Source organism: Nothobranchius furzeri, unplaced genomic scaffold (genome assembly GCF_043380555.1).
Source record: "Nothobranchius furzeri strain GRZ-AD unplaced genomic scaffold, NfurGRZ-RIMD1 Scf148, whole genome shotgun sequence".
Taxonomy (NCBI): domain Eukaryota; kingdom Metazoa; phylum Chordata; class Actinopteri; order Cyprinodontiformes; family Nothobranchiidae; genus Nothobranchius; species Nothobranchius furzeri.
Genome location: NW_027223164.1, coordinates 12,501 through 22,500, shown reverse-complemented (window position 1 = coordinate 22,500; position 10,000 = coordinate 12,501).

Genomic DNA, 10,000 nt, shown 5'->3' with positions numbered 1-10,000 from the left:
TGTGCCGTGCCCCCTGGAGGTCTAAAGGATGACCAGTAGTTGTGGTTCTCGCCCCGGGACTTGGGTCAGAGTATAGCCCAAGTGGAGCACTTGTGTCGGCCTAGGGAGGCTGTGCCGGGCCCCCTGGAGATCTAAAGGATGACCATGAGGTCAAAAGGATGACCAGTAGTTGTGGTTCTCGCCCCGGGACTTGGGTCAGAGTATAGCCCAAGTGGAGCACTTGTGTCGGCCTAGGGAGGCTGTGCCGGGCCCCCTGGAGGTCTAAAGGATGACCAGTAGTTGTGGTTCTCGCACCGGGACTTGGGTCAGAGTACAGCCCAAGTGGAGCACTTGTGTCGGTCTAGGGAGGCTGTGCCGGGCCCCCTGGAGGTCTAAAGGATGACCATGAGGTCAAAAGGATGACCAGTAGTTGTGGTTCTCGCCCCGGGACTTGGGTCAGAGTATAGCCCAAGTGGAGCACTTGTGTCGGACTAGGGAGGCTGTGCCGTGCCCCCTGGAGGTCTAAAGGATGACCAGTAGTTGTGGTTCTCGCCCCGGGACTTGGGTCAGAGTATAGCCCAAGTGGAGCACTTGTGTCGGCCTAGGGAGGCTGTGCCGGGCCCCCTGGAGGTCTAAAGGATGACCATGAGGTCAAAAGGATGACCAGTAGTTGTGGTTCTCGCCCCGGGACTTGGGTCAGAGTATAGCCCAAGTGGAGCACTTGTGTCGGACTAGGGAGGCTGTGCCGTGCCCCCTGGAGGTCTAAAGGATGACCAGTAGTTGTGGTTCTCGCCCCGGGACTTGGGTCAGAGTATAGCCCAAGTGGAGCACTTGTGTCGGACTAGGGAGGCTGTGCCGTGCCCCCTGGAGGTCTAAAGGATGACCAGTAGTTGTGGTTCTCGCCCCGGGACTTGGGTCATAGTATAGCCCAAGTGGAGCACTTGGGTCGGACTAGGGAGGCTGTGTCGTGCCCCCTGGAGGTCTAAAGGATGACCAGTAGTTGTGGTTCTCGCCCCGGGACTTGGGTCAGAGAATAGCCCAAGTGGGACACTTGTGTCGGACTAGGGAGGCTCTGCCGTGCCCCCTGGAGGTCTAAAGGATGACCAGTAGTTGTGGTTCTCGCCCCGGGACTTGGGTCAGAGTATAGCCCAAGTGGAGCACTTGTGTCGGACTAGGGAGGCTGTGCCGTGCCCCCTGGAGGTCTAAAGGATGACCATTAGTTGTGGTTCTCGCCCCGGGACTTGGGTCAGAGTACAGCCCAAGTGGAGCACTTGCGTCGGACTAGGGAGGCTGTGCCGGGCCCCCTGGAGGTCTAAAGGATGACCAGTAGTTGTGGTTCTCGCCCCGGGCCGTGGGTCTGAGTATGGCCCAAGTGGGACACTTGTGTCGGACTAGGGAGGCTCTGCCGTGCCCCCTTGAGGTCTAAAGGATGACCAGTAGTTGTGGTTCTCGCCCCGGGACTTGGGTCATAGTATAGCCCAAGTGGGACACTTGTGTCGGACTAGGGAGGCTCTGCCGTGCCCCCTTGAGGTCTAAAGGATGACCATGAGGTCAAAAGGATGACCAGTAGTTGTGGTTCTCGCCCCGGGACTTGGGTCAGAGTATGGCCCAAGTGGTGCACTTGTGTCGGTCTAGGGAGGCTGTGCCGGTCCCCCTGGAGGTCTAAAGGATGACCAGTAGTTGTGGTTCTCGCCCCGGGACTTGGGTCAGAGTATAGCCCAAGTGGAGCACTTGTGTCGGACTAGGGAGGCTGTGCCGGGCCCCCTGGAGGTCTAAAGGATGACCAGTAGTTGTGGTTCTCACCCCGGGTCGTGGGTCCGAGTCTGGCCCGAGTAGAGCACTTTGGTCGGCTACCGGGGGGTGTGCCGTGCCCCCTGGAGGTCTAAAGGATGACCAGTAGTTGTGGTTCTCGCCCCGGGACTTGGGTCAGAGTATAGCCCAAGTGGAGCACTTGTGTCGGCCTAGGGAGGCTGTGCCGGGCCCCCTGGAGATCTAAAGGATGACCATGAGGTCAAAAGGATGACCAGTAGTTGTGGTTCTCGCCCCGGGACTTGGGTCAGAGTATAGCCCAAGTGGAGCACTTGTGTCGGCCTAGGGAGGCTGTGCCGGGCCCCCTGGAGGTCTAAAGGATGACCAGTAGTTGTGGTTCTCGCACCGGGACTTGGGTCAGAGTACAGCCCAAGTGGAGCACTTGTGTCGGTCTAGGGAGGCTGTGCCGGGCCCCCTGGAGGTCTAAAGGATGACCAGTAGTTGTGGTTCTCGCCCCGGGCCGTGGGTCTGAGTATGGCCCAAGTGGGGCACTTGCGTCGGACTGGGGAGGCTCTGCCGCGCCCCCTGGAGGTCAAAAGGATGACCAGTAGTTGTGGTTCTCACCCCGGGTCGTGGGTCCGAGTCTGGCCCGAGTAGAGCACTTTGGTCGGCTACCGGGGGGTGTGCCGTGCCCCCTGGAGCCATGGGAGTGAGCTCCAGCAGACTGGTATTTTTCGGAGAACCAGGCCCACACTCCTCAGACTTTGTGCCCAGGGACAGGCCACCAAAATCGGCCGCGGCTCGTGCACTTTGCCCCTGCGTTTCTCCCAGAACCAGAGCCGGAAAAATCCCAAAATTGATGCCCAGAGATAGTCGACTCTGCCTGGAATAGATTGCCACCCAAACCCGCCAACTCACGCTGGTTTTCCGATGGCCTCACCTACTAACCCGAGCATGGTCATCGCTCGCACCTTCCAAAACCTCCAGGGGCGCAGGCACTTTTCATTTACTGGCCATAAGGCCGACCGCCTTAAGCGTTAAGCGATAAGCGAAAGGCTTAGTTTGGACTTAGTTTTTGGAGCGACGAGGTCGCCGTTTTGTCAATTCTGAACCGATTTTCACGCGGTTTTCGACTGCCTGCGCCTGGGGAGCCGCCCAGAAGCCCCAGGCAGTGTTCTGGGTGGACTTCCGGACCGGTCCGGACCCGGTACCGGCCGGGGGAACCGCACCACGCCTCTCGGGCGTTTCTACACCGATTTTCGCGGGGTTTTCGACTGCATAGACGGGGCCACCTGCTGCAGGGCCCGAGGGAGGGCCTTACTGAGCTGGGTCCGACGCAGGGCCCGGTTCCTGGAGCCCGCTGGGGGGGGGGGGGGTTCTCTAAGGCTCACGGCGGGCTGCTGAGGGGCCGGATCGGATGCAGACAGGCGCTCCTCTGCCCAGGTCTTTGCTCCCCTGCCCCACTAGGAATGGAAGACACACTGCCAACAGCTTCTGGAGGGTGATGGGCCCTGCTGCAGACCAGGTCCGACCCAGGTTTCAGCTATCCCACCCCGCAGGGACTTAAAGACACACTGCCATCAGCTTCTGGAGGCTGCTGAGCTCTACTATAGAGCAGGTCCGACCCAGGTTTCAGCTCCTGCAGCCCACTAGGACTTAAACACACACTGCCATCAGCGTCTGGATGGTGATGGGCCCTGCTGCAGACCAGGTCCGACCCAGGTTTCAGCTATCCCACCCCGCAGGGACTTAAAGACACACTGCCATCAGCTTCTGGAGGCTGCTGAGCTCTACTATAGAGCAGGTCCGACCCAGGTTTCAGCTCCTGCAGCCCACTAGGACTTAAACACACACTGCCATCAGCGTCTGGATGGTGATGGGCCCTGCTGCAGACCAGGTCCGACCCAGGTATCAGCTCCTGCACCCCGCAGGGAATTGAAGACACACTGCCATCAGCTTCTGGAGGCTGCTGAGCTCTGCTATAGACCAGGTCCGACCCAGGTTTCAGCTCCTGCACCCCGCAGGGAACTAAACACACACTGCCATCTGCAACTGGAGGCTGCTGAGCCCTGCTGCAGACCAGGTCCGACCCAGGTTATGGCTCTCCCACCCCCCTGGGACTTAAACACACACAGCCATCAGCTTCTGGATGGTGATGGGCCCTGCTGCAGACCAGGTCCGACCCAGGTTTCAGCTCCTCAACCCCGCAGGGACTTAAACCCACACCGCCATCAGCTTCTGGAGGGTGATGGGCCCTGCTGCGGGCCAGGTCCGACCCAGGTTTCAGCTCTCCCACCCCGCAGGGACTTAAACACACACAGCCATCAGCTTCTGGGGGCTGGTGAGCCCTGCTGCAGACCAGGTCCGACCCAGGTTTCAGCTCTCCCACCCCGCAGGGTCTTTAACACACACACTGCCATCAGCTGCTGGAGGCTGCTGAGCTCCGCTATAGACCAGGTCCGACCCAGGTTTCTGCTCCTGCACCCCGCAGGGAATGAAAGACACACTGCCATCAGCTTCTGGAGGCTGCTGAGCCCTGCTGCAGACCAGGTCCGACCCAGGTATCGGCTCTCCAACCAGGCAGAGACTTAAACACACACACACACACACACACTGCCATCAGCTTCTGGGGGCTGCTGAGCTCTGCTGTAGACCGGGTCCGACCCAGGTTTCTGCTCCTCCACCCCGCAGGGACTTAAACACACACTGCCACCAGCTTCTGGAGGGTGATGGGCCCTGCTTTAGACCAGGTCTGACCCGGGATATAGCTCTCCCACCCCGCAGGGACTTAAACACTCACTGCCATCAGCTGCTGGAGGCTGCCGAGCTCTGCTGCAGACCAGGTCCCACCCAGGTTTCTGCTCCTGCACCCCGCAGGGACTTAAACACACACTGCCACCAGCTTCTGGAGGGTGATGGGCCCTGCTGTGGACCAGGTCCGACCCGGATATCAGCTCTCCCACCAGGCAGGGACTTAAACACACACTGCAATCAGCTGCTGGAGGCTGCTGAGCTCTACTATAGACCAGGTCCGACCCAGGTTTCAGCTCTCCCACCAGGCAGTGACTTAAAGACACACTGCCATCAGCTGCTGGAGGCTGCTGAGCTCTTCTATAGACCAGGTCCGACCCAGGTTTCAGCTCTCACACCAGGCAGGGACTTAAACACACACTGCCATCAGCTGCTGGAGGCTGCTGAGCTCTGCTATAGACCAGGTCCGACCCAGGTTTCAGCTCTCCCACCAGGCAGGGACTTAAAGACACACTGCCATCAGCTGCTGGAGGCTGCCGAGCCCTGCTGCAGACCATGTCCGACCCAGGTTTCAGCTCTCCCACCAGGCAGGGACTTAGAGGCACGCTGCCATCAGCTTCTGGAGGCTGCTGAGCTCTGCCATAGACCAGGTCCGACCGAGGTTTCAGCTCTCCCACCCCGCAGGGACTTAAACACACACTGCCATCAGCTGCTGGAGGCTGCTGAGCTCTGCTATAGACCAGGTCCGACCCGGGATATAGCTCTCCCACCCCGCAGGGACTTAAACACACACTGCCATCAGCTGCTGGAGGCTGCTGAGCTCTTCTATAGACCAGGTCCGACCCAGGTTTCAGCTCTCCCACCCCGCAGGGACTTGAACACACACTGCCATCAGCTTCTGGAGGCTGCTGAGCTCTGCTATAGACCAGGTCCGACCCAGGTTTCTGCTCCTCCACCCCGCAGGGAATTAAAGACACACTGCCATCAGCTTCTGGATGGTGATGGGCCCTGCTGCAGACCAAGTCCGACCCGGGTTACAGCTCTCCCACCAGGCAGGGAATTAAACACACACTGCCATCAGCTGCTGGAGGCTGCTGAGCTCCGCTATAGACCAGGTCCGACCCGGGTTCCTGCTCCTGCACCCCGCAGGGACCAAAACACACACACTGCCATCAGCTTCTGGAGGCTGCTGAGCTCTTCTATAGACCAGGTCCGACCCAGGTTTCAGCTCTCCCACCAGGCAGGGACTTAAACACACACTGCCATCACCTTCTGCTGGCTGCTGAGCTCTGCTGCAGACCAGGTCCGACCCAGGTTTCAGCTCCTGCACCCCGCAGGGAACTAAACACACACTGCCGTCACCTTCTGCTGGCTGCTGAGCCCTGCTGCAGACCAGGTCCGACCCAGGTTTCAGCTCCTGCACCCCGCAGTGGATTAAAGACACACTGCCATCAGGTTCTGGAGGCTGCTGAGCTCTGCTGCAGACCAGGTCCGACCCAGGTTATGGCTCTCCCACCCCGCAGGGACTTAAACACACACCGCCGTCAGCTTCTGGATGGTGATGGGCCCTGCTGCAGACCAGGTCCGACCCACGTTTCAGCTCTCCCACCCCGCAGGGGATGAAACACACACTGCCATCAGCTTCTGGAGGCTGCTGAGCTCTGCTAAAGACCAGGTCCGACCCAGCTTTCAGCTCTCCCACCAGGCAGGGAGTTAAAGACACACTGTCATCGGCTTCTGGAGGGTGCTGAGCCCTGCTGCACACCAAGTCTGACCCAGGTTTCAGCTCATCCACCCCGCAGGGACCTAAACACACACTGCCATCAGCTTCTGAGTGGTAATGGGCCCTGCTGCAGACCAGGTCCGACCCAGGTTTCAGCTCCTCCACCCCGCCATCACCAGCTGGAGGCTGGCTGCTGCTCCTGCACCCTGCCATCAGCTGCTGGAGGCTTCTGTTCCTCCACCCCGCCATCAGCAGCTGGAGGCTGGCTGCTGGAGGCTGGCTGCTGCTCCTCCACCCCGCCATCACCAGCTGGAGGCTGGTTGCAGCTCCTGCACCCCGCCATCAGCTGCTGGAGGCTGCCTGCAGCCCCTGCACCCCGCCATCAGCTGCTGGAGGCTGGCTGCAGCTCCTGCACACCGCCATCAGCTGCTGGAGGCTGCCTGCAGCTCCTGCACCCCGCCATCAGCTGCTGGAGGCTGGCTGCTGCTCCTGCACCCCGCCAGCAGCTGCTGGAGGCTGGCTGCTGCTCCTCCACCCAACCATCAGCTGCTGGACGCTGGCTGCTGCTCCTGCACCCCGCCATCAGCTGCTGGAGGCTGGCTGCTGCTCCTCCACCACCCAACCATCAGCTGCTGGACGCTGGCTGCAGCTCCTCCACCCCGCCATCAGCTGCTGGTGGCTGGCTGCAGCTCCTTCACCCCGCCATCAGCTGCTGGTGGCTGGCTGCAGCTCCTTCACCCCGCCATCACCAGCTGGAGGCTGGCTGCTGCTCCTGCACCCCGCCATCAGCTGCTGGAGGCTGCCTGCAGCTCCTGCGCCCCGCCATCAGCTGCTGGAGGCTGGCTGCTGCTCCTGCACCCTGCCATCAGCTGTTCGAGGCTGGCTGCAGCTCCTCCACCCCACCATCACCAGCTGGAGGCTGGTTGCAGCTCCTGCACCCCGTCATCAGCAGCTGGAGGCTGCCTGCTGCTCCTGCACCCCGCCATCAGCTGCTGGAGGCTGCCTGCAGCTCCTGCACCCCGCCATCATTTGCTGGAGGCTGGCTGCAGCTCCTGCAACCCGCCATCAGCTGCTGGAGGCTGGCTGCTGCTCCTCCACCCCACCATGACCTGCTGGAGGCTGGCTGCAGCTCCTTCACACCGCCATCAGCTGATGGATGCTGGCTGAACGCTGGAGGCTGGCTGCTGCTCCCACACACCGCCATCAGCTCCTGGAGGCTGGCTGGCTGCTGGAGGCTGTCTGCTGCTGCTCCTCCACCCCGCCATCACCAGCTGGAGGCTGGCTGCTGGAGGCTGGCTGCAGCTCCTGCACCCCACCATCAGCTGCTGGAGGCTGGCTTCTGCTCCTCCACCCCGCCATCAGCTGCTGGGGGCTGGCTGCTGGAGGCTGGCTGCAGCTCCTCCACCCCGCCATCACCAGCTGGAGGCTGGTTGCAGCTCCTGCACCCCGCCATCAGCTGCTGGAGGCTGCCTGCTGCTCCTGCACCCCGCCATCAGCTGCTGGAGGCTGCCTGCACCTCCTGCACCCCGCCATCAGCTGCTGGAGGCTGGCTTCTGCTCCTCCACCCCGCCATCAGCTGATGGAGGCTGCCTGCTTCTCCACCCCGCCATCACTAGCTGGAGGCTGGCTGCTGGAGGCTGGCTGCAGCTCCTCCACCCCGCCATCAGCTGCTGGAGGCTGCCTGCAGCTCCTGCACCCCGCCATCACCAGCTGGAGGCTGGCTTCTGCTCCTCCACCCCGCCATCAGCTGATGGAGGCTGCCTGCTTCTCCACCCCGCCATCACTAGCTGGAGGCTGGCTGCTGGAGGCTGGCTGCAGCTCCTCCACCCCGCCATCAGCTGCTGGAGGCTGGCTGCTGCTCCTGCACCCCGCCATCAGCTGCTGGAGGCTGGCTGCTGCTCCTCCACCCAACCATCAGCTGCTGGACGCTGGCTGCAGCTCCTCCACCCCACCATCAGCTGCTGGACGCTGGCTGCAGCTCCTCCACCCCGCCATCAGCTGCTGGAGGCTGCCTGCAGCTCCTGCACCCCGCCATCAGCTGCTGGAGGCTGCCTGCAGCTCCTGCACCCCGCCATCACCAGCTGGAGGCTGGCTTCTGCTCCTCCACCCCGCCATCAGCTGATGGAGGCTGCCTGCTTCTCCACCCCGCCATCACTAGCTGGAGGCTGGCTGCTGGAGGCTGGCTGCTGCTCCTCCACCCAACCATCAGCTGCTGGACGCTGGCTGCAGCTCCTCCACCCCACCATCAGCTGCTGGACGCTGGCTGCAGCTCCTGCACCCCGCCATCAGCTGCTGGAGGCTGGCTTCTGCTCCTCCACCCCGCCATCAGCTGCTGGAGGCTGCCTGCTGCTCCTGCACCCCGCCATCAGCTGCTGGAGGCTGGCTGCTGCTCCTGCACCCCGCCATCAGCTGCTGGAGGCTGGCTGCTGGAGGCTGGCTGCAGCTCCTCCACCCCACCATCAGCTGCTGGACGCTGGCTGCAGCTCCTCCACCCCACCATCAGCTGCTGGACGCTGGCTGCAGCTCCTGCACCCCGCCATCAGCTGCTGGAGGCTGGCTTCTGCTCCTCCACCCCGCCATCAGCTGACGGAGGCTGCCTGCTTCTCCACCCCGCCATCACTAGCTGGAGGCTGGCTGCTGGAGGCTGGCTGCAGCTCCTCCACCCCACCATCAGCTGCTGGACGCTGGCTGCAGCTCCTGCACCCCGCCATCAGCTGCTGGAGGCTGGCTTCTGCTCCTCCACCCCGCCATCAGCTGACGGAGGCTGCCTGCTTCTCCACCCCGCCATCACTAGCTGGAGGCTGGCTGCTGGAGGCTGGCTGCAGCTCCTCCACCCCGCCATCAGCTGCTGGAGGCTGGCTGCTGCTCCTGCACCCCGCCATCAGCTGCTGGACGCTGGCTGCAGCTCCTCCACCCCGCCATCACCAGCTGGAGGCTGCCTGCTGCTCTTCCACCCCGCCATCAGCTGATGGACGCTGGCTGCAGCTCCTCCACCCCGCCATCAGCTGCTGGAGGCTGGCTGGCCGCTGGAGGCTGGCTGCTGCTCCCACACACCGCCATCAGCTGCTGGAGGCTGGCTGGCTGCTGGAGGCTGGCTGCTGCTGCTCCTCCTCCCCGCCATCACCAGCTGGAGGCTGGCTGCTGCTCCTACACCCCGCCATCAGCTGATGGAGGCTGCCTGCTCCTCCGCCCCGCCATCACCAGCTGGAGGCTGGCTGCTGGAGGCTGGCTGCAGCTCCTTCACCCCGCCATCACCAGCTGGAGGCTGGCTTCTGCTCCTGCACCCCGCCATCAGCTGCTGGAGGCTGGCTTCTGCTCCTCCACCCCGCCACCAGCTGCTGGAGGCTGGCTGCTGCTCCTGCACCCCGCCAGCAGCTGCTGGAGGCTGGCTGCTGCTCCTCCACCACCCAACCATCAGCTGCTGGACGCTGGCTGCAGCTCCTCCACCCCGCCATCAGCTGCTGGTGGCTGGCTGCTGCTCCTGCACCCCGCCATCAGCTGCTGGTGGCTGGCTGCAGCTCCTTCACCCCGCCATCACCAGCTGGAGGCTGGCTGCTGCTCCTGCACCCCGCCATCAGCTGCTGGAGGCTGGCTGCAGCTCCTCCACCCCACCATCAGCCGTTGGAGGCTGGCTGCTGCTCCTCCACCCTGACATCACCAGCTGGAGGCTTCTGTTCCTCCACCCCACCATCAGCAGCTGGAGGCTGGCTGCTTGAGGCTGGCTGCTGCTCCCCCACCCCGCCATCACCTGCTGGAGGCTTCTGCTCAGCCACACCGCCACCAGCTGCCTGTGGTGAA